Source organism: Giraffa tippelskirchi, chromosome 2, assembly GCF_054371585.1.
Source record: "Giraffa tippelskirchi isolate mGirTip1 chromosome 2, T2T-mGirTip1v1.2.pri, whole genome shotgun sequence".
Classification (NCBI taxonomy): Eukaryota; Metazoa; Chordata; class Mammalia; order Artiodactyla; family Giraffidae; genus Giraffa; species Giraffa tippelskirchi.
Genome location: NC_137276.1, coordinates 158,454,262 through 158,475,320, shown reverse-complemented (window position 1 = coordinate 158,475,320; position 21,059 = coordinate 158,454,262). Strand labels below are relative to the sequence as shown.

Genomic DNA, 21,059 nt, shown 5'->3' with positions numbered 1-21,059 from the left:
GAAAAACTAAATGGTATGTGTAAGCATGTTTGGAGAGGTTGTTTTAGTTCAAAAAATAATAAAAGCAGCTTAAGTGGACTAAGTACTAATTATGTTGCAGGTACTCTGCTAGTTTAGTTCAGTTCAGTTCAGTCGCTCAGTCGTGTCCGACTCTTTGAGACCCCATGAACCGCAGCACACCAGGCCTCCCTGTCCAGCACCAACTCCCAGAGTCTATCCAAACCCATGTCCATCGAGTCGGTGATGCCATCCAACCATCTCATCCTCTGTTTTCCCCTTCTCCTCCTGCCCCCAATCCTTCCCAGCATCAGGGTCTTTTCAAATGAGTCAACTCTTCACATGAGGTGGCCAAAGTATTGGAGTTTCAGCTTCAACATCAGTCCTTCCAATGAACACCCAGGACTGATCTCCTTTAGGATGGACTGGTTGGATCTTCTTGCAGTCCAAGGGACTCTCAAGAGTCTTCTCCAACACCACAGTTCAAAAGCATCAATTCTTCTGCGCTCAGCTTTCTTCACCATCCAACTCTCACATCCATACATGACCACTGGAAAAACCATAGCCTTGACTAGACGGACCTTTGTTGGCAAAGTAATGTCTCTGCTTTTAAATATGCTATCTAGGTTGGTCATAACTTTCCTTCCAAGGAGTAAGTGTCTTTTAATTTCATGGTTGCAATCACCATCTGCAGTGATTTTGGAGCCCCCAAAAATAATGTCTGACACTGTTTCCACTGTTTTCCCATCTATTTCCCATGAAGTGATGGGACCAGATGCCATGATCTTAGTTTTCTGAATGTTGAGCTTTAAGCCAACTTTTTCACTATCCTCTTTCACTTTCATCAAGAGGCTCTTTAGGTCTTCTTCACTTTCTGCCATAAGGGTGGTGTCATCTGCATATCTGAGGTTATTGATATTTCTCCTGGCAATCTTGATTCCAGCTTGTGTTTCCTCCAGCCCAGCATTTCTCATGATGTACTCTGCATATAAGTTAAATAAGCAGGGTGACAATATACAGCCTTGACATACTTCTTTTCCTATTTGGAACCAGTCTGTTGTTGCATGTCCAGTTCTAACTGTTGCTTCCTGACCTGCATACAGGTTTCTCAACAGGCAGGTCAGGTGGTCTGGTATGCCCATCTCTTTCAGAATTTTCCACAGTTTATTGTGATCCACACAGTCAAAGACTTTGGCATAGTCAATAAAGCAGAAATAGATGTTTTTCTGGAACTCTTTTGCTTTTTCGATGATCCAGCAGATGTTGGCAATTTGATCTCTGGTTCCTCTGTCTTTTCTAAAACTTTATAAATGTATTTTATCCTAAAAAAGTTCTACATCCTTATGCCAATAACACAAATGAGGAAACAAGGTTAGAGATGTGAAGTCATTTTACCATATTTCAGGGAGATTAAGTACATTACCCTGCCCAGGTTTGCAGTCTAAAACCGGCATGTTTATTACTCTATGCTAATAAAATAATACAATTTAGAAGGTCACACATTTGTTCACTGATTCAATACATTTATTGAACTATTCCTTCAGAGGAAGCACCGTGAAGTGGGACAAGCAGAGATAAATAAAATATTGAGGGTCACTTCTTACAATCAAAGAGCAAGCAATATGGAACAATGGTTAAGCTTGCCCAAGCTCAAACTTGACTATACAGCTGACTAACTCCGTGACCTTGGCCTCAGTTTTCTTTTCTGTAAAATGGTGATTATAACAGCACCTACCTCTCAAACTTATTCTGAGGCTTTGATAAGTATTAACTTATCAAAGTTTACATTATCAGGAGGCATGTATGAGCCTACCTATGCATGTGTCAGTAAAGACTTCATGAAGAAGTTCTACCTTTTGAGAGAAGAGTTATGTGCCATTTAGACTTTTAGACCAGCAAGAAGAAATTGATCTCATGTAGAATTAAATTTGCCTTTCACATGCTCACCCTTTAGGAGAGCAGATTTCAGAAAATGGTATCTAAAATCTCATAAAGAAAGAGCTCTAGGTCCAGTGTCTTGGGGGACTGATTGCATAAAACACCTACACAAGAACCGTAAAATTTCCAGCTGAATTGAATTGAGCAACAGTGCATACATATCCATTGATTACTTAATGTATTTGGAAAAAATAATGATACCATTTGAGAAAAAGAAAAGGAAACTGGTTTTGCCTATTTAACCTGACTCTTTTGAGGTTTTGCTGGACATTACAATGAAAAAGAAAGGCTGTGAATGACTCATCAGTAAAACTAAATTATATCCTCATTTGTTCTAGGAACCTACATGAGATCAGAACAATTTGTTTCTTCACCTTAGAAATAAATTCTTCCATTTTCCTTCATTCTCTGTTTGAGGTTCCAAATATGTCAAACCTGGTCATCATTCTACCTTAGCCCTTTCAGTAACTTCTTTCTGCATTTGGCATACAATCCAAACCCCTTACCTCGGCTTTTAAGGCCACTCTGATCTAGTCCCTACTTATCTTAGGACCTCATTCCCAGCCCTTCTTTCCCTCTCACCAGGCCCGGCCACTTCAGCCATGACCAGAATGATCCTGGCTCCTTCTCAGTCTTTTTTCTAGCTCAAACGTCACTTTCTCAGAGATGTTTCCACTTTCTCCCTGACTACTCTACTTAAAACTGCCCCTTCCGGAACACATGTAAACCCATGGCTGATTCGTGTCATTGTATGGCAAAAACTATTACAATATTGTAAAGTAATTAGCCCTCAACTAAAATAAATAAATTTATTTTTAAAAAATTAATAATAATAAATAAATAAATAAAACCCGGACTGAGAGACAGGGATAAAGAGGAGCCCACACACACACAGAGGAGATGTTTTTATAAATCCTGTGTTTCTAAGCAGGGAGTTTTCTTCAGAAACACCTTCCAGAGGGGTTAAATTTTCTGAAAAATCTGATTTCTCACCAAAGCTCTTTCTCTTTAGTTGCCACAGTATGCTTGTACTAATCGCAATGGAACTTTGAAATAAACGCAAATATTATTTGAAAAAAAAAACAAAACTGCCCCTTCCCAACAGCCTCCAACATAGTTGTTGTTGTTATTATTTTCATCTCTACCCCTATTTTCCCTTATTTCTTATCCTGAAATTATTTGTATTTTTTCTGTTTACTTGTTATCTGTTTATGTGTATACACACATGTATACACATATATATATATACATCTATATTTTTCCTTTGGTATCTCTCTCAAACTATTCATAGTAATGCTAACATCAAGGAATCACCTCAATCACCTCTGCTTTCCAAGGCAATTTTGGATAATTTCTAAATGTATGTATATACACACTTATATATACACACATACATTGCACACATATAAATTTATATTTCAATATTCTAAATATATAGTCGATATCCTAATATACATGTACACATACATAGGCATATATGTGTATAAGTATATGTATATATAATGAATTGGTTATTTCATTATTTTATATTTGTTTTGTTGTTGTTGTTTAGTCACTCAGTCATGGCCGACTCTTTATGACCACATAGACTATAACTTCTCTGTCCAAGGGGCTGTTCAGGCAAGAATACTGGAGTGGGCTGCCATTTCCTTCTTCAAGTGTCCTTCTCGATCCAGGGATTGAACCTGAGTTTGTAATTCATTTACTTATCCATTTCCATCTATTTCTTTTTACTCTATGGGGATAAATAATACTAAAATCTATACATTTATTAATTCATCATTTACTCATGATGGTATTTGCATCATTTAGGCAGATGCTATTTGCTAGGTACCCAGGATACAGCAGTAAGAAAAATAAAGGTCCTTGCCCTTGTGGATTTTACTCTCGTGGAAGTACACTAATCACTAAACCAATAGACAATATATTAAACAGCATGTGGAAGCCAATAAGCTGATAACTATTATGGACTAAAGAAAAAGTTGAGCAGGGTAAGTAAGATCAGGAATGCCAGGAGTGGGGACAGGAAGCAGGGTGAGGGGCAATTTTATAATGATATAAAAGAAGTCATTGAGCTTCCCTGATGGTCTAGTGGGTAGGATTCCCAATACATGGGGCCTGGGTTCAATCCCTGATCAGGGAACTAGATCCCACATGACGCAACTATGAGTTCGAGTGTTGCAACTAAGGCCCAGAGCAGCCAAATAAATAAATAAGATAAATATTTTAAAAACAAAAAGTAAAACAGTCAAAATATCCTTCACTGACCAGATACTGAGCAAAGGCTTCAGGAGATGAAGGAGCTAGCCATGTAGTTATCTGGGACCCTGAGTCAGAGAGGAAACAGAATGGAAATCATAGGAGGCCTTGCAAGGTATCTTAAAGACTGGCTTATACACTGAGAAAAATAAAGGGTGGTTACTTATGCTGGTCTGTCTTCTGGGTACTTCTTAGGTATTAACTTATTCAGTATTCACAACAACCCAATGAGTAATCTACTTCGTTTATCGCATTTTATATGGAGAAGTTATATAACTTGTCCTCTATTACACAGATGGAGCCAGAATTTTAACCTATGTAAAATGACTGTGGACTCTTAGAATACACTGCTTCTCAGTATAGAAAAGTTTAATCTAGCAATTCCCAGACTTCAGTACAGAGGTCCTAGTTACCTGCTACTTTAACAAACTATCCAGATGATTCAGATGTAGATGGTCCACGCTCCACAATTTATCACTGATCTAATTCCTCCTCCATCTGAAAACTTTCTAAATGTTTTAAAGTAAATTATCACATTTACTTCCTGGCATTTACCATCTCCACTGATGGCCAAACTGGGAAAGATTTTTTCAGACCGGCTGAAGCACCTACTTGATATATTCCCACTTTTTATCTGGTTTTATCTGTTGTAGTTTTAGTTGTTGTTCAGTTGCTCAGTTGTGTCCGACTCTTTGTGACCCCATGGATTGCAGCACGCCAGGCTTTCCTGTCCTTCACTGTCTCCTGGAGTTTGCTCAAACTCATGTCCGTTGAGTCAGTAATGCCATCCAACCATCTCATCCTCTGTTGTCCCCTTCTCCTCCCACCTTCAATCTTCCCCAGCATTAGGGTATTTTCCAACGAGTGAGCTCCTTGCATCAGGTGGCCAAAGTATTGGAGCTTCAGCTTCAGCATGGTTTTATCTGAGTTTCATCAAAGGGGAGAGGCTGGGACTTGCCTGGTGATCCATTGGTTAAGACTTCACTTTCCAGCCCAGGGGGTGCAGCTTTGATCCCTGGTAGGGGAGCTAAGAATCTCACATGTCTCCCAAAACACAAAACAGAAACAATATTGTAGCAAATTCAATAGAGCCTTTTAAAAAAGATGGGGGAAAGGTTTTGGAGTAACAGTAGTGCTGAGTTAAGAGGGAGGAATAGATAAAGAAGGCCTTTCAGGATCCAGATATTAAGAGCCATGGACTTAATATATTTAATCTTACTTTAACCTCTATAATATAAGCAAATATATAGATATAAATGTAGATACAAGTATAGATGTGTGTCTAACCAGGAGATGGCTAGAACAGACTTTTTTTTTACCATTTCACAGATGACAAAACTAAGTCTGGGCAGGCTAAACAATCAGTATTTAGGATTCAGATCCAACTCTGACTTCAAAGCCAGCCAGCTCTTCATTACCCACTTTATCCATTCAAAGCCCAACCCTGCCATTGTCTTACACTGGAATTGGAGAACGGAAGTATAATCTTCTAGAAAAGTGCTCTTTAGTATGTATTACACTCACAAGTGTCCATCATTTCTATAAGCTGAATGAACTCCTATATCTATTTCAGTGACAGCCAAGCTTCTTCCATGGGCACTAAATTAGTTCAAAAGAAGAAAGCAGAAAATATGCACTCATAATGTGACAATCCAAATTCAAGCTACATATTTTAGTCCTTTATTTCTTTGTAGAAGATTATGGTGGTTAACAGGGACTTCCCTGTCGTTCAGATGGTAAAGAATCTGCCTGCAAAGCAGGAGACCCAGGTTTGAGCCCTGGGTCAGGAAGATCCTCTGTAGAAGGGAATGGCTACCCACTCCAGTATTCTTGTCTGGAGAATCCCATGGACAGAGGAGTCTGGCAGACTAGTTCATGGAGTCACAAAGAGTCAGATACGAATGAGCAACTAACACATACTACTATGGTGATTAGTGGTGCTGCAGAGCTTCCTTCCTTTATATATATATATATATATATATATATATATATAAAATCTCTTTTTTCATTTACCAAACAGTAAATGTCAATATGCCTAATCCAAGGGTCTGTTTACTCCTCCCACCCCAAAACATGGATCCAGAAGGGGAAAACAGTTGCAGGTTGTGAGAATGTGGCAAAATCACATCCGTAAGGACACAGAAGGTGTCTTTATGGATCTGCCTCCTAGTCCTGTGCTCACTTGTGTTTCTCATTGAGGTCAAGAAGGCTGCCAGGTATCTGGATTTTATGACATTCCTCGTGCCATGACATGTGTGTGGATGCCTCCATGGAACTAAGAGTATGGTTCTACTCTTAGCTTCCCATGGTGTCTCTAAGTCATCACTCTACAGGCACAGACTCATAGAACACCATACCTTGGAGAGCACCTCATCCAAATTCCTCATTGTAGAGATGAGAAAAAGGACTCTCAGAGAAGGAAAAGCCACTGACCAGTACCAGGTTTGGTGGATTGAATGATCAAAGGGAGAAAAAACACAAACGTGGAGTTAGAAAGCTAGAGTCCAAGTCCCAGCTCCACTATTCACTGGCTGTGTGACCTCTGCAAATATTCAGCCTCTCAAACTCAGAAGGTTAAATGATGCTGAAAACATTTACTTTGGTTGCCTCAGATTATTGTAAGAAAGAAAAAAAAAAATTGTCTGCATTGTATATAATAACAAGCATTTTGAGGGCTTAAAATTCTATAAAAACCAAAACCTGTTAATTTCAACTTAGGCCTTCTAGTTTCTAATACAGTATAAATTTGGGAATGCACGTGAATATCATTGCAGTTGTTAATTTAATAAAGGTTAAAATTCCTACATACCAGGATCTTAACAAATGTTTTAGCATCTGACTGACACCCACCAAAAGTTGGATAAAATGTGTTTATTATCCCTTTCACAGATGATGAGAATAAAGTAGAGACAGACCACATAAGTTGTTCAAGGTCAAACCCAGGGAAGACAGTCTGATGGTAAAGCCCACAATCTTACACAACCACAATTTTAGGTCACCATAGCACTTAACCATAACTAGCTTAAAGAAGGAACTGTGTTATCTATGAAAAGAACATTTTCAGATATCAGAGTTTATAAAATGACTGATTCTCTTTTCTGTTGCTTTTAGCATTGATTGGGAAAAGAAGAAGCCTGTGTAATCATAAGGGCTTACATGCTGGACAGGAAAAAACCACAGGCATCTCCTACATATAAACCAGTCATAAAAGGTCATCCAATTATATCAAGTAAGAGCTGGATTTTTTCACTGCTCTTAGAAATCAAGATCGAAGTTCACTGCAGCCCACTTCCCTGGAAACTTCCTACTTTCTTGCAGGTAATTCATTTATGTCACTTGACACTGGCCTTACTGTCAATATATGCAAGCATGAACTTCAGTGTCATCGTTCACTGTGTTTGCTGCAAAATGCCCTGTATTATTGGGATAAAAACGTTTTTTTCCATGATTGAGCCAGTGATATTCAACCTTATTAAAATTTGTGACTCCTCATCCTTTGTGTGATTTTGTAACCACAAAATTAAAAAAAATAATAAAGTTACTTTATTAGTTTGTAGAGACAGCCTTTGCAATAATGAATGATATGACAAAGTATGGGCTTCACTGGTGTGGCTCAGCAGTAAAGAATCTGCCTGCAATGAAGGACACCCGGGAGATGCAGGTTCAATCGCTGGGTTGGGCAGAACCCCTGGAGGAGGAAATGGCAACCCACTCCAGTATTCTTGCCTGGGAAATACCATGGACAGAGGACCCTGGCAAACTACAGTCCATGGGGTCGCAAAGAGTTGGACATGACTGAGTGACTGAACACATGTGATAAAGTATGAGAAAACTAGAAAGCCAATGCTACAGTACATAACATAGCATGAATCCATCATTCATTAAACTCTGCACATTTTGAGTACAGGACCCTGTACTAGGTATGGGGCAGGAGAAACCATGCCCTCAGCTGTTTAGGAATTCATCAGGGACTTGTGCAAGAATACTAAGGGACAAATTACTGGCCAACAGTAATAAAAAGAATTTTTTTAAAAAAACTTACAATTATCATAGAGACAGATAGAATATGTTACAAGCATTTAAAAGGGTCTCCAAAACTTGGAAAAATCAAGAAAAATTTGAGTAGCAGGTTTGGAAAAAAAAGTAGGGGAAAGGAGATAGTAGTTTAAGGTGGTGTGGTGTGAGCATACAGGAGGAGACATTGATGAATCTAGCTATGTGAGTCCTCAGGTCTTATGGTATAGTGTCTAATAAACACTGGAGAGTTGACCAAAGAGCTGTGTGCTCAGGCACACAGGTTCTAATCCTCACTAATTGGATAACTGTGGGCAATTCTCTAAGTCTCTCAGAGCCTCAGTTCTTTCATCTGTAAAAGGCAGACAATAATATAGATCTGAGAGTTATTTTTATGCTTAAATGAAATGACAGAAGTACATGCACTGATGAATGCTAATTTCCTTTGCCCTCCTCTGTTTAACCAGATAATAGGTTTCTTGGCATAAAACAATCAGGGTATTTTCTCTTCATTCCCCTTTTAATCTTTAGCCTTGACTTTTACAAAGAGATGTGGTGATAGAATTTCAGAGTTGAAAGGAATCTTAGAGAAAAATAACAATGCATTGCAGCAGAAGAGACTTAGAGATTCACTAGACCAGCTCTCTCACACTTTACGCCCAAAGGTAATGCGGCTTCCCCCAGCACAGGCAAGATAATACCAGAATCAGAAGTAGGGTGGGGCAGGGTGGGTCCTGGGTCTCAATTCAGGTCCTCAGTTCTAGTCCAGAGGCTGCAGAATTTCAGATCTTTCCTAGCTCTAAAGTGAAAGGCAAAGATGGGTCTCAGCAGTGGTGCCTGCTTTGTGCTACGTGACAATGTCCTGCTATGTAACCTCTCTGAGTCTCGGTTGTCTCAAAAATACACAGGATGACTATAAGGTTGAATGATATGATGCTGGTAAAACACTTAGTACAAGCCATATGGGGATCACTAAAAGCGGATCACTAAACGATTTAATCAAAAATCATTCAATTTTGATTTTCACAATGAACAAATTAATAAATTAAAAGAACTGATGGCAGAAGAAAGAATTACTGTATAGTAAATACCTCTCATGAATGAGGTGCTGAGACAGACTCAAGCTTCTAGGTAGATGTCAGTGTTCCTGTTTTCTAGCTGAGGAGACTGAGGCACATCTCAGCATAATAACTTGCCTCAGGAACCCTCCAGACGCTAAGACTCCACACTGCCACAGTTGCTAGAGCTAGTCAGAACATGGGCAGACCAGAAGGAGGTCTCCTAACAACCTTGTCAATGTAAGCCATGCATGCTCACTTTCAATAAAAAAAAGGAAATGAGTAGCTAACCTGATTTAATCCCCCCAAATACCAGATACTAAATGTTCTGTAACCTTCCTGTTCTTTGGGGTTTCTATTTCTCCCACAGAACAATTTCCAAAATGGGTAGAGAGCACAGTAGGTGGCTCTCTTTAATATTTCACAGGCAAGGCAATAGTGACTCACCAGATCCTACATCTGTGTCACCAGCAAAAGCCAGACAAAGTTTAGCAACAAATGAAACTGTGTGTATGTCAGAGATAACCTTTAGCTTTTTCTTCTGCTTCTTCCTCTGATTTTCTCCAACTCCTTTCTGCTTTTCTAACTGTGCCAGGTAAGATGACGCTTACTGCCTACCTTTTGGCAAAAGCAAACATATGCTTCCAGATGCCAAAAGCAAGAAGCACAGTGTTTCTCCCCTAAATGTATTTGCCAGCCGGTCTGCTTGCTGCAAAGCAAAGAAACTTGAAGGCCTGTGGGGAGTCTCAACAGATAAATGGCCCCACTGTCTGGGCCAGAAACAGATCTGTTCATTTTCCTACATAAGCCTGCAGCCATCAGTTTCCACTGGGAAGACTGAAACCCCAGACCGGTGATCAGCATTGCCAGCCAGCAGTGGTCTTTCCTATAAATGCTGCCTCTGCATACTGTTCACTATCTTCCACCCTTTCCAGCCTTGGAACTGGACAAAAGAAGAGAAAAATGCAGTGGTCACTCATGGCATTTGTCCCTCAATCTTCTTAAGACCCTGAGTATTAGCACGAGGATGGCAGCAAGAAGAAACCACCCAGGACAGGAAGAAAGCCATGACATAACTCTGCACTTTATGTCTTCATGGCGCCCTTCTGCCTAGGAACTGAAGGTGTACTACATCAAACACATGTGAGCAGACAGGCTGCCCTAGAGATTCATCACTCTGAAACTTCTTCTCCTGACAGCTGCCCCACCAAACTCTACTGAGCGTAGTTCTCGTAGCAAAGAACTCTCCTCTTCAGAACAAAATGGATACCTTGAAATCACCAAATAAGTAAGGTCACCCTAACAACTGAAGTAAATTGCTAACGATATCACTGGAGAGATGACAGGAAGTGATGGGAAAAGCCCTCCACTAGAAGTCAAAAGATGTGAACTGTATTTCTAAGACTGAGATTTACTAACCACTTGACCCTTGACAACTTCTCCTTTCTCTGACTCTCTTTTAATTTTCTTCTCAATAAATTGAGATCAGCTAAGAAGAGATATCATTTAATGAGCACCTACTCACTACACACATTTAACTTAACTTACTCTTCATACGAATCCTTGGGGTAAGCATTTTTTTTCACTTTAGAATGGGGTAAAACAGAAACTCTAAACAGTGAGATAAGTTGCTTAGTATTACCCAGCTACATAGGAATTAGAGATAGAATTTGAATTTGATCAGAAGACCGGCTTTTTTCATACTTTATCATATCATCATATTATTCTTCCACTATTACTATGCCCATTATGTCCTTCTCTCAAGGCTATTGAAAGTAGCAATGAAGATAATACATATGGAATACACTGGGAATTGTAAAGGCATATATATATATATACATATATATATGTAACAAATAGTCTAGATAAGGAGAAAAGGTATAACTGAATAACCTTTCTTTGAAAAACCAGAACTAAAAGGAGTCAGCTTTCAATCTCCCATCCCCTTGTTCTGACCTTATTTTGAACATTTTCCTTTTCCCTACAAGTCCCCAGTCTCTCAGGCACGCATTCAGATGTATCCCGGCCAGCTCATCACAATGCATGCACACGGAACAGGCTGACGGAAGCAAGCACTCCCAACCTCTGCTAATTCCTGGTGTGGGAGCTACCTAAGGGGTACCACCAAACTCTTTCCTCTCCTCCAGGTGTATCACACCCTCACCCTGCATACTTCAGTACTACAGGCATATGCAATGGACCGTGAAGCAAGCAGCCAACTATAAATACTGGATGCTCAGTTCAGGGACTTATAGCACAGCCAGGAGATAATAGTAAATAACTATATGAAGTCAAATCAAAATAAAATCAACTGTTACATTCCAGGTGGGGGTATATAAAGGACACTACTTCATTTTAAAGTATCAATAATGCCAATAATAAAGGATGACTAGAGAGAGCGGGCACATATGGATGTTTCTGTTTATATGAGATGTTTGTGTCCAGAGGGACTGAATTTAGGAGCATCACTGTATAATCCAAAAGAAATGCATGTAAATCTTCTTGTTTTCTTATACTAGCTGAAAAGTATAAAGCTGCTTGTCTGACTTGAGACAGCAGGAATAAAAGGCTTAGAATAGTCTGCAACATAGATGAAACTTGTAACTTCTCCTCTTGTCTTTCTACCTCTCATCAAATTCAAGACCCTCTTTGCCAATAGAGGCAGCTTCAGATCAAAGTTTCACAGAACTGAGGTTTGACCTAAAAACTAGCAGGGAATTGGCATCACTGAGAAACATTTTGTATTTCAAGTCAAGCATCTATGATCAAAGTCACATGTAGAGGGCATTCAGAAAACACTATAAAAGAGCTGTTCAAAGAAGGAAACACCACAACATCCAGATTAAAAAAAAAAAAAAAGTCACTCTATCTGAAAAATCAGCTTCCTAAAAAACCCACTGTCTCCGAGGTTAACATGAAACAATATTTACAATTGCTGCCATCAATGTCAAATTGACCAGGTGCCAAGTCAGGCACTGTGATAACCATGCTGTCTGAATTACCCCGTTTCATCCTCCCAGTGACCTAAGGACTCTTTGTGACCATTAAAATCTCCACTTTACGGCTGGACCAAACACACACACACACACACACAAAATAAAAAACAAAACAAAACTGAATATCAAAAAGACTGGATAACTTGCCCAAGTTCACACAGTTAAAACGCGGCAGAGCTGGAGAGAGAGCCAGGTAAATCCTCCTCCTCAGCTGGTAGCTAACCTGAGATCCGTGGAGCAGGGCAGTGTTTCGGGATTTCACAACCAGGGGGTGGAGGCAAGACAGGCTGGGGACTGGCTCTTAAAGGAAACGGCAGAAGTTTGCTTTTATGTTTGTGATTTTTCTGTTCAACTCAGCTGCCTCCTTCCTTCCCAGGACTTAGCAGTGGTTCTGTGAGGTCAGCTAATCCTATATGAGAAGCAACGTATTTCCCACAGGACCACTGCCCCCGCTTCCCCTGTGGCTGAAGAGAGCAGGGTACCAAACAGGGTGACTGGTGCTGGGACGTCCCTCACCTCTCCACTGACCCCACCAGGAGTCTGACAGACCGCCCTCGGCGGGGCACCTTTCTGAGAAAACAGGTCGGGAGAGTGGGAGAAAAGCTGTAAGCAGCCTTTACCCAGGCTGTCACAGGTCCAAGCTGGAAGCGACGTGAAACCCAGTGGCAACGCTGGGATACACTGCCCCCATCTATCCTCATGGTTCACAGCAGCACTCCGGAGAAATCAAGGCGGGGGGTATACCAGGGTAGATCCCTCAGAGCTGGGAGAAGGGTGCAGCGACGCGCAGCCCTCCTGTAACTGCGTTACTTAAATGTTTACAAAGCAAGGGTGGGACTCGGGACAGTGGGTTCGAGTCCTGACCACAGCACTAACTAACTAGCTGTGCGACCTATCCCAGCCGCTGCCTCGCTCTAAGCCTCCGTTTTCCCTTCTGTAAAACGGGCTTGAAGGAGATCTGTCAGAATCCGTCCACCCTGAGATTCAGCAGGTCGGTGATACCACAAGCCCTCATCACCGCACCAGACTCACCTTTCTTGGGAGGAAGAGCGGACGTGGTGAAGGCGGCGGGAATGAGTGCAGGATCGCCGAGCACCGAATCTTTCGGTGCGCTTGGCCAAAGCCCAGCCCCGGGGACCCCGATCCGGCCAGTCTTCCCGCAATGAGCCTCTTACTTTCCGCCGCACTTTCTTTTTTCCCCCTTTGGGGCTCCTCCCCTGCCGCTGCGCGATTGGCCGCCGCCGCGCGGCTCCGGCTCCACCCGCCGCCTCGACTCGCCAGCCACCCGCGCTCTGGCCTTCCAAGAGCTGAGGCCGCGGGGCGGCACCGAGGGCAGCCCCGCCCGCGGCGAGGAGGAGCGGCGACGGGCGCGCGGCCCGCCAACCCGAGGCTGCGCTAGGCCCTTTGGCGCCCGGCCACCCCTGGGCAGACTGGAGCGCGCAGAGAAGGAGAGCGTGGGTCCCGCAGCTTGGCACGACGCCAGGCGCTTCGGGTAGATGTGACTCTGCTCCACACAGAGACGTACACTTGCGCTCATTGCAAGATCCTGGTCTCATGGTCGAGAACGCTGTCACCCTGCCTCTTCCCGGCTCTGTGTATTTAACTCTCTGCTGCACCAAAGCCATGAATCTGTGCAGAATTTGCGCCCCCATCGTGTGCCAAAGCCAGAGCGCTACAGGAAGAAACATACTCGACCTTGGTAGTCCGGAGCCCCTGCTCCGCTGCAAGTAACAGTCATGGGAACAAACTATTGCTCATGACAGCAAAATGAAATCTGTATTTTCCACTGGCGTGTACTGGTGTGCCTAGCAAGGCGCCTGGTGCAAAGTTGGCACTCAGTACAAGTATACTGAATTAGTGAATGAATTAAATAATCGATATAGAATCAAGCGATCTCAAAAGAATCACTCCTTTTCATTCACTCCCTTTTCTCCAGATTTCTGAAAGAGCCCTCAGCCAACTTCTCCCACTCTAGATGGTAGTCTGTGTAGTCATCCTGAGCTTTACAATGACCGTCGACTTCTTTGTTCAAAAACCTTCTGTTGTTCTCTATTGCTAGTCCATCACCATTCCTTCCTGGCTGGCAAGGCGCTTCAACACCTTTCCTCATTTCTGAGACTCCCAACAAAAGCCAAGTTGACTTGTCTCTTCACACATGCTCTACTGTTCCACATTTATGACTTACCTTCTGTCCTTAGGACTTCCCTGGTGGCTCAGACGGTAAAGCTTCTGCCTACAATGCGGGAGACCCAGGGTTCAATCCCTGGGTCGAGAAGATCTCCTGGAGAAGGAAATGGCAACCCAATCCAGTATTCTTGCCTGGAAAATCCCAAGGATGGAGGAGCCTGGTATGGAGGAGCTATAGTCCATGGGGTCGCAAACAGTCGGACATAACTGAGTGACTTCACTTTCACTTTTCTTTCTGTTCTTAGAGTTACCTAATTGAATCTTGTTTATTTATTTATCCAAGAAATTGAGATCCAAAGAAAGAAATTAAAGAGGAGGAGAAAAAAGACATGAAGGAAAAAGGTCCTCATGGATTAGTAAGTGGAACTAGGAGGTGCCAGTCTCTAGGTACCAGCTGGAGATGAATAGCAATGCAAAATTCAGACACTGCTGCCTCAAATGGTTGAACTCCCTAAGGTAAAATAACAGTATTACTACAGCTATAGTCATGTTCGTGTTGTTTCACTTATTGCTATCGTTTATGGAAATCAATCCTGAGAAAGCCTTTGTCTCTGGATACCTGGCACACAGTACCTGTTCATAACATTGTACCAAAAAGGAAACAATCTAAAATTTTAAAAGTTTATTTTATGAAGTACTAGCAAAACTGTTCTTTGATTTATTATTCACTTATGAAATACATTTCAGGGCATCGAATATTTTTTCTGATATAATACACTCATTGAACACTTTTATAATATATGCTTACAATGTAGCAGGCACTTTGTATATATCAGTTAATTTAATTTTCACAATCATTTGTAAGTTACTTTTATTGTCTCCAACATGAAGACTTGACGGAGAAGTCATGTCTTGCCCAAGGCCCCAAGCCTACAAGATGAGACTGTAAAAAGAGAACTGATGCTGTCTTCTTGCTCTTAACCACCCCACGAGATAGTCTCATGTGCTTTCTAGAAGTCCTGACTCTGTGCCAGGCACATGTTGGTGATTCAGAATTTAACCAGATGTACTCTTGGACTTTGAGGAGATATTCCTAGTTTGATGAGGATGCTATCGTATAGACAAGTCATCACAATGTTAATATTGCAATTTTAAGACAAACAAGTGACTGAGAATGAAAATGGTTAAATAACCAGTGCTGTATACTCACACAATAAAGTATTTGCTGTCACAATTAACAGATTAAAACTATGTCTACAAAGGAAAAGACATCATTAAAAAGGTTGTGTAAAAGGTATGAAAACATGGACAGTGATTGAAAGGACTGTGGAAAATGTTCATGTGTCAGAATTATGAAAATATTTTCCTTTTTTAATTTGCTTAATGACAAAATATTACTGTACAATTAGAAAATGTTTGAAAACCTCACATTCTAGGCATTCAGTGTACAACTGTGGATGAATGATTGAGCTTGCAAACTCACTTATGTCAGTGCCTAACAGTGTTGGGTGCATTAGAAATGCTCAGAAAAATATTTTGAAATTGACTGACTATTGGGAAAGCATCATTATTTGCTTCTTCCCTCTGCTGCTTGCTTCTACTTCTTTTTTCAAGTTATTTTAAATTATTTTGCAAATAGTTGTAAGAGGTCCTCAGAATTTGCTTTTCTCTTGAACCTAGTACAATCTGACTTTTGTCCCTAACACTTCATAGGCAATGTATCTAATGACTTTCACTTTGCCAACTTCAATGGTCAATTCTTGGCCTTCTTACTTTAACTGTTTAGAAGCATCAGATACAGTTGTTTCTCCTTCAAACTCTTTTTTACTTGATTCCTTGTTTTTCATCCAGTCTTTAGCATGCGTATAGTCCTTCCCTAGGACATCTCATCTCAGGCATTTATGTGATAAAAAACTTTCACATTTAAATATACCATAGGAATCACAAACTCTGTTTCCCCTATTGCCTCCTTCTTATCTCTTCTTAGATGTGGCATACACATTTGAAACTTCACATGTTCAAAACAAGCTCTTTATGTATGCCTCCTCCTCCAGTTTTTCTAGAATTCTAAGAAAAGTGAAAAAATTGAAAGTGTTAGTTGTTCAGTCATGTCCAACTATTTGCGACCCCACAGACTGTAGTCCACCAGGCCCTTCTGTTCATGGAATTCTCCAGGCAAGAATACAGGAGTGGGTAGCCATTTCCTTCTGCAGGGGATCTTCCTGACCCAGGGATTAAACTTTGGTCTCCTTCATTGCAGGTGGATTCTTTACCATCTGAGCCACCAAGGAAGCCCAGCTTTGTAAAAAAACTCTACTTTTTCCCAGTTGCTTAAGCCAAAAAGTTGGATTCATCATTGATCCCTCTCTTTCTTTTAGAGCTCATATAGAATCTATCAACAAATCTGTTTTCTCTGTCCTCAAAATACATCTTAAATCTGACCACTATTTCTCTCCTCACCGCAACCACCAGAGTCCAAGTCATTCCTTTCCTCCTCAATGGCCCCCCTGCTTAAACTCTTGCCCTCCAAAGTCTTTCCTCAGACTTCAGAGTGATCTTTATAAATGGAAATCAGAATAAATACAGGCTAGTGGTTGAGGTCAGAGCCAGATTGCTGGGTTCAAATTCAAATTCTATAACATATTAACAAAAAACATTCATGTTAGTTAACATTTTTTGCTTCAGTTTCATTATCTGTAAAATAATAAAGATGATAATAATATCTACAATATAGGGTTGCAAAGTTAAATGAGTTAATAAGAGTAAAATGCTTCCCTGGTGGCTCAGATGGTAAACAATCTGCCTGGAATGTGGGACACCTGGGTTCTATCCCTGGATTGGGAAGATCCCCTGGAGGAGGGCATGGCAACCCACTCCAGTATTCTTGCCTGGAGAATCCCTATGGACAGAGGAGCCTGGTGGACTACTGTCCATGGGATCACAAAGAGTTGGACACAACTGAGTGACTAAGCACAGAACATGAGTAAAACACTGGGAACAGAGATTGGCACATGTGAAGTGCAAATGAAGTGCTATGCAAATATTAGTTGTTATTTTTACTGGTAATACTATATCATACTCTGCTCTCAAATAGTTAATGGCTTGTCATCATGATTAGAAAATTTTCCAGACAAGGCCATACATGACTTGACACTGAGTTACTTCCTCAAATCTCTCACCGTGTGCTTCTCACTGTTGCCCAAGCACAGTGACATGGTCCCATCATGGGGCCTTTGCACTTGCTCTTCCCTGTTCCTGGGATGCTCTTCCCCATGGCTTGCTCCCTAGCTTCATTTATATTGCTGCTCAACTGTTACCTTCTCATCAAAGCCTTTTCTGACAATCATATCAAATATATTTTAAATTCTCTATCTTATTATGTCACTCTTTGTTTGTTTGCTGACTATTTATTTCAGTAGAGTGTAAGCTCCAAGAGGATAAAATGATGTTTCCCTAGTAAAGAAATAGTATTTTAATACAGTACTCATTTAATAATCTATGGCTGAACTACATATCTAGTTCAAAACTCTCATTGCTAAGCTGAGACCCAAAGATATGAAGTCACAAATTTCTTGCCCCCAATTTTGATTCTTTTTTTTTGGTAGGGGGTGGGGCCAGGCCAGAATAATTGGAAGAGAGGAAGAAAAACAATAAATAAATTTTCTTGGCTGGGAGCAGGGTAAAGAAAGTACTGTACAGAGACATTTTACTTTAAGTTTTTGGAAGGAAGGTGAAGAGCCAAAAAGAAAAATGTGAAAAGGGAAAAAAGTAATTATGTCACCTTCCATATCCTTTTAAGTTCTCAAATTTTTTTCTTTATACTTCTCTGCCCAGTTTGCTTCCATCCAAATCCAATTCCTATAGGTGTTCTCTAGCTGTCCACAGCCCTCTTATAGGCCTCAATTATGCTTTTCCTCACTCCCTGAGTTCCCTGTGTTTACAAGTAATCTCTCTCTCTTCTTGCTTATTGCCTCTGTTCCCTCAGTTTGGTTCACTGAGTATAGGAAAAATGGTAGATGAAACCAAGTCATTAAGGTGGCGATTCCTAACTGTTCAGCCCTGTCTTATCAGAGGTCCATGCTCATGTGCCCAAACACACATATCAAGCTATTGAAGCTCAAGTATTTTGAAAGAAGAAATTGGGCTATACAGTGGGGAACTTTCTTCATTCATATCTTCAACCTAGCAGGCTATGTTAACTATAGCCGTGAAAGAAAGGTGAAAGGTAAACTCTGGATCCCCTCCAGAACTCTCTTTGCACAGAGGTGAACCCCGTAAATGGGGGTTCGTCCGTATGGAGATGTCAAAGATAAACACAGTTCACATTAGTTAAACCAGTGGAAATAGATTAGATTCAGGAACTCCTGACAGGAAGGGAAAGGCCTGAGCTCCATTCCAGTTTGTGCAGAGGAGATCTGGGTATTGTAAAGAGAGAAAGAAGGTGGGGAAAGGGTAGGGGCTCAACAGAGTCAGAGAAGTGAAAAATTACAGAGGAGTGGTCAATGTAAATCCAATTAGGTCAGCTGTCACTGGTGACTGGAAGTTATTGAAGTTAGGATTTGGTCTTCCCACAGAGACCTGGGGTCAGAGGCCCTATTCTTCCTGATGCCTACATTTCAAAGAAGTAGCTCTGAAGTCCTCAAGAAAGACACATCTGAATTGTAACAGACATATAGTCAATCACTGTAAATGCTCTAAGAAAGAGAAGTCAGAGATCCATCATCAGATGTTGGATGGAACAAACAGTGAATTTTCCTGGCAGCTTTGAGTTTTCTCAGGCAGATATTTTAATGGGAAGCTGCAGTCATTACAGGAGCTCACACAGCTAGAAGTCATGCTTGAGACTGGTCAAGTCAGTGCAGGGGTTTGGACAGAGTTGTTATGTGCTAAGAGTTCTGCAGTTCTTAGAGGTCTGTTGTTCCCCTCACAGGATAGCCCTAGTGAGAGAATCAGCACCCCAACCTCCCCATTGATTCTCCTAAGACTGGCTTCTCCTCCCTTGGAAGGCTGTCTTCATGGTGGTGCTCCCCCAGGACCTCCAAGGGATCCAGTCTAGGTGAGTGACAGGGTGACAGGCAAAGACATGTTTTCCAAGAGACAGCCTGAGTCTTCTTGGCCTATGGCCTAAAGCTCCTGGAGACTGTTAGAAAAGACCTAATTTTCTCTCCTTACTTTTCTCCTTCCAAACAGAAGCTTTAAAGCAAAGGTCAGGATTTTAATAAAGTCTTGGAGGATGGTTATTATGCAATGTTGACACTTCACTACAGCAGGAAATTTAAAGACAAGAGCTTTGCACGCAAACAGAGGAAACTTATCTTTATGGTTCTAACTTAGCCTTATAAGTAGTTAACAGCACATTTGCCAGCTTCCAGCCTCCAAAAATCTAATCAAAGTGGAAGACAGGCTCTTCACATAGATACCATCACCTGTATTATCCCATAAGTCAAAACTCTGCAATATTCTTTAGGGCAGACTCAGTCTAAATTGGTCACCATCTGGTGAATAACAGCCAGTTGGTGCCAGTTAAAATCATGCTAACATTGCCTGTTCTCACAGTAATATGAAAGGGCTATGCCATTCAGCTCTTGTGCGTGTGTGTGTGTGTGTGTGTGTGCGTGTGTGTGTGTGTGTGCAGCAGTAGGAAGCCTGAATGATCCCCTAGCAGGCAGGCACTTGTTATATTATCCATCTCCAGAGAGAGATTTTCAACTAGTTATCTGGGATTTGGGAACTGTGTATGGGTTGCTTTCTCAACCACCAGCATTGGGGAATTTGTTTTATCCTTTATTCATTCATTTATTCAAACGTGTTGAACATTTGCTCTTTACGAGCACTGTGAACAGTGCTGAAATAGGGTTGATGTCGATCTTTCATTATAGAAAAAGACACAATGTCTACACAGGTTATACAAAACAAGGTTGAAATAATATCTCCTTTCCAATGAACAAATGTTCTGTGGCATGTCCTTTGAACTGCATCATTTTCAAACTTTACAACAACCTTCAGAGGTAGGCATAGTTTTCCCTACTTTTACTGGTGAGATAATAGAGCCAGAGAAGCTTACTTACCTAAGAACACACAGTCAGTTAAGGCTGAACCCTGTAGCAAACTCCAGGTTTAACAGATTCTCAAAGTCACACTTTCCCATACTACACTGAGATCTCCCAAAAAGTTCAGATAAAAGTATTATTGGAGTATTGAGGAAGGAACATTGCTTCTGTTTGGAGCAGATCAAGGAACAAAACAGTGTGGTAGTAGGGATTGGAAGGAGAGGTGAAATTAAGATGTATGGTAATAAGGAAGGAAGAAATAAGATACTACAGGACAAAGGAAATGCATTCATTCATTCATCCATCCATCTAACTATTGTTTATATACAAATAAAATAACTACAACATGATGGGGTATGTGACTTTGGAAAGAGAGTACAGTCTTCCATATGAGCCCATAGGAAGGTGTTTGCATGTGGCCCCTGAGAGGTGGGAAAAGGGAATAAAAATGGGTAAACTATTACTGAAATTACTCATTAAAGAGCAAGAACTATGACTTACTGGCTTTTAAATCCCAGAATGGTTCTTGACATACAAAGTTTTTGAACAAATGAATGAATTACTGACATCTGCTGAGGGCCAGGTACTCTCTAAGCCTGGTGCTTCTTACAAATATTATA

At 41.0% G+C, this 21,059-nt stretch overlaps 1 protein-coding gene across 2 annotated transcripts in view; it reads right to left on the bottom strand.

Moving 5' to 3' along the window:
• IL1RAP (interleukin 1 receptor accessory protein) overlaps window positions 1-13,431 on the bottom strand; it is a 137,179-nt gene extending 123,748 nt beyond the window's left edge. For both annotated transcript variants that reach the window (XM_081537265.1, XM_081537247.1), the window contains exon 1: window positions 13,295-13,431. The gene's annotated coding sequence lies outside the window, so the exon portion shown is untranslated. The remainder of the gene's footprint in view (window positions 1-13,294) is intronic.
• Window positions 13,432-21,059: the final 7,628 nt, after the last annotated feature.